Source organism: Zonotrichia leucophrys, unplaced genomic scaffold (genome assembly GCF_028769735.1).
Source record: "Zonotrichia leucophrys gambelii isolate GWCS_2022_RI unplaced genomic scaffold, RI_Zleu_2.0 Scaffold_216_84705, whole genome shotgun sequence".
NCBI classification, from domain to species: domain Eukaryota; kingdom Metazoa; phylum Chordata; class Aves; order Passeriformes; family Passerellidae; genus Zonotrichia; species Zonotrichia leucophrys.
In genome coordinates, this window is record NW_026992421.1 from 37,929 (window position 1) to 41,376 (window position 3,448).

Genomic DNA, 3,448 nt, shown 5'->3' on the forward strand with positions numbered 1-3,448 from the left:
CGCAGAGCCTCTCTCACAGCCCAGCAGTGTCTGCCAGTCCCTGGCACAGCACAGGCACTGCTCCACAGCCACCGCTGCAGCCCCAGCCCAGATCCTGAGGGACCAAATGAGCCCAAGGCCTACCTGGGGGAGGGATCCAGGAAAACCAAGGGGTATTTAAGGCTGACCACAAGGCAACCACACATCTTGACCCAATCTCCTCTTGGAATTTCCATCTGAACACTGCTGGAAGCCAGGAGTTGGTAGCTGTGTGTGGGCGCTTTTCTAAATCTTATTTTTCTTTCTCCATCTCTGAGAGAGAGAAAGAAAAAGAATTTTTCTGTTTTTGTCTTCTTGCAAATATTAACTTTATATTGAATAGGCTTAGAATTTGTGAAGTTGAATGGGCCAAGTTGATGCTTTGAGAAGTGTTTTTGTTGATTGAATGTCATATTAAATATTTTGCCAAAGTTTCTTTGATTTTCTAAAGTTGCCGGTAAAGTTCCTGTTTTGTTGTTCTGAGCTTCTGAGAATCTCCTGATGATATTTCTCCAGTACATCCAACTCAGAGCACACAAACAATTGTAACATTTAAATGTCTCCTTGAGAGAGTTTTTTAGTGGATGGCAGTCAGGGCCTGTCTGTCCTGCTTGGCCCAGCCCAGGCAGGGCTTTCCCAGCCACATTCCACACTCCATTTCCCAGCTGGAGCCGCTGGTGCCGCTGAGTTGTGCTGCCCCAGCCCCAGGGACGCTCTCCTTGTCTGCCCATTCCCCCACGGTCTCTGGGCAGGGATGGCCTCAGTGGGGGCTGCTGACATCCTCAGCACCTTGGAGGCTGCTGCTGAATTTTCCTGCTGCAGAGGCTTGTTCAGTCATCAGCTCTTCAGTGCAGGAATTCAGTGTCCCAGGGCTCATTAACATTCAGAACACCTGAACAAGCCAAGCCTCTGGGAATAATTTGATTTAAGTTACAAAAAATTTTGTAGTTAAGTAGCTCTCAGTACTGTATTCAAAGTGAATACATGATATTGAAAAGACAGCCAGAAAATATTTTTTAGGTCAAGTTTAGTTTAGTTTAGTTTCCTGTTAATTTATTGATATGTGCAGTCTCCAATTGACACTGAATCCAAGAACCTCCTCATGCAATTTGAATAGATATGAAAATCAAGACCTTTTATCACTGACAATCAATCAGGCTCTGTCCCCATCCCCACCACACCATTTCCCCCATCCAAGGCCTGGCACTCAGAGCAGCCCTGTGCAAATCTGAGCTCCCTCCAGCCCGGGCTGCACCTGCAGCTTTCAGCTCCTTGGCTCCAACTGCCACCTGCTTTCCTTGGAGAAGGAGCTGCCTGAGACGCAGAGGGATGTTCATTTATTGTCAGCCAGCAAAGCCAAGGGAAGGCACAGCTCCATCAAATGCAAAAGTCATTCCTCTGCTGGATATTAAATCTACTTTTCACAGCCAACAGTCTCAGAGCAAAGGAAAACACCTTCTGTGCCCAGCATAGATGCCAAGGTCCCCCAAAACCTTCCTGCCCCGATTCTGCCCAGAATTGCTCTTTGCACACACGAGTCACAGGCTGAAGTCAGGACCTCCCTCCATGCCCAGAGGGAGGAAAAGAGAGAAAGGAGATGAAGAGATCTCCTGTGCAGAGCCAAGGTCCAAGTGCCCCTGCAGTTGGAGCCACAACTCATCAGGTTTGTGTCCTTTGGGCTCAGGGCCTGGTGACACTCAGAGGCACAGAAAGGTTTCTTGCCAACAAACACAAGTTAAACAATTGAACAGTTTAAAATCCATAACAGCTCTTCCCTCAGCTCTCTGGGATGTCCCAGCAGCATCTGACATGTCCCCAGTTTGCACTGCTCCAGTCTGAAACAGGGCCCAGCATGGTGCTGGGATCATCAGAGAGCTGAGGTGTGTGCTGGAATTCAATGCCCTCCCCATCCCACAGCAGCCCTGCATTTCCCTCCTGCAGCCTTGGTCTCCAGCACAGCATGGAGGCACTTTGGGCTCTGGAATGTTCCTGCAGCCCCAAGGGCAGCTGAGCTCTGCCTTTGGCACAGTCAGGCCTGGCCAGCGCAGGCCATGCTCAGCAATTGCTTGTGTGTGCCTGGCCTTGCTGTCAGCCCCGGCAGCAGCTGCGTGGCCCCTTTGTGGCCCTGTGCTGGCCCAGCCATGGTGGCCCAGCCCCTGTGCAGGCCCAGCCCAGGCCAGGAGCATTGCGGCTGGGAACGGCCCCTGTGCCGTGGTGCCCACAGCAGCCTTGGGGCTCTGTGCCCCATGGCCTCCCTGCTGGGCAGCCTCTGCCAGCTCCTGCAGAGCCCGTGGCACCTGTGGGGCTGCACAGACAGCCCTGCCCCAGGCTCTGCCAGCGTCTGGGCCAGCAGAGAGGCCGGCCAGGGCTGGCCATGGCCGGGAACAGGCCCTGAGGGCCGCAGGAGGATGGAGCTGGGCCACAGCCAAACTCCACCCAGGCTAAAGCTGGCCTCAGCAGCCAGGGCTGCCAGGGGCTGGGCACAGAGGCTGGTGCTGACAAATGTCCTGGGCCCCCTCCCTGCTCTGTCCATGCCTCCAAGGGCACAGAGCAGCCTCCTCTCTGGGCCACTTGCCTGTTTGCAATGCCTTGCACAGGCGCTGGCCCTGCCCCACAAGGCCTGGCCTGAGTCCTGCCCCTGCACGCTCAGCCAGGCTGAGATGGACACTGATGGTTTCTGGGCCAGGCTCTCTGAGCCCAGCCCAGCTCCCTGCAAGCTCTGCCAGCTGCCCTGAGCTCTGGGCAGCACCAAGGGCCTCTCCCCAGCCCAGCCCAGCCGGCTCTGGCCGCACAGATCTGCTCAGGCCAGGCTGCTCTGGGAACTGCCCCACGGCCTCAGCCCCTGGCAAGGGCACAGCAGCAGCTGCAGCTGCCACAGGACTCAGCCCCAGCCATGGGGGAAGGTGCTTGGCCAAGGCCAAAGGAGGCTCCCTGGCTGCCCTGCTCCCCTCGGGCTGAGGTGCTGAGAGCTCTGCAGCCCCTGCTGCCATCCCATCTGCCCAGGGCAGCACAAGAGCCCCGGCCTTTGGGCCCTCAAGAGCTGCTCCTGCTCCAGGCCCCAGACCCATGCCAAAGCTGGGGCAGCCACAAAGCTGTGCCCATTTCTGTTCATTGCTGCTGTGACGTGGATTGGTTCTCAGCTTCTTGGCTTTTGATGATGAATTTTTCTACTGCAGAGGCCTCTTCTTTCTTGAGCTCTTCAGTTCAGGAATTCACGGGAAAAGGCTCATAAACATTTGTTCGAAACACCTGAACAAGAAAAGCAACAGGGAATACTCTAGGTTTTCAATTCTTTTGTGGTTAATTAGACACATTTCTGAAGTGTATTCAAACTGAATATACTGTATTGAAAACAATGAAGAGAGAATTGATTTATCCTGTTAAGTTTTCTTTTCCTGTTTATGGACTTATATATCAGCAATGTCCAATT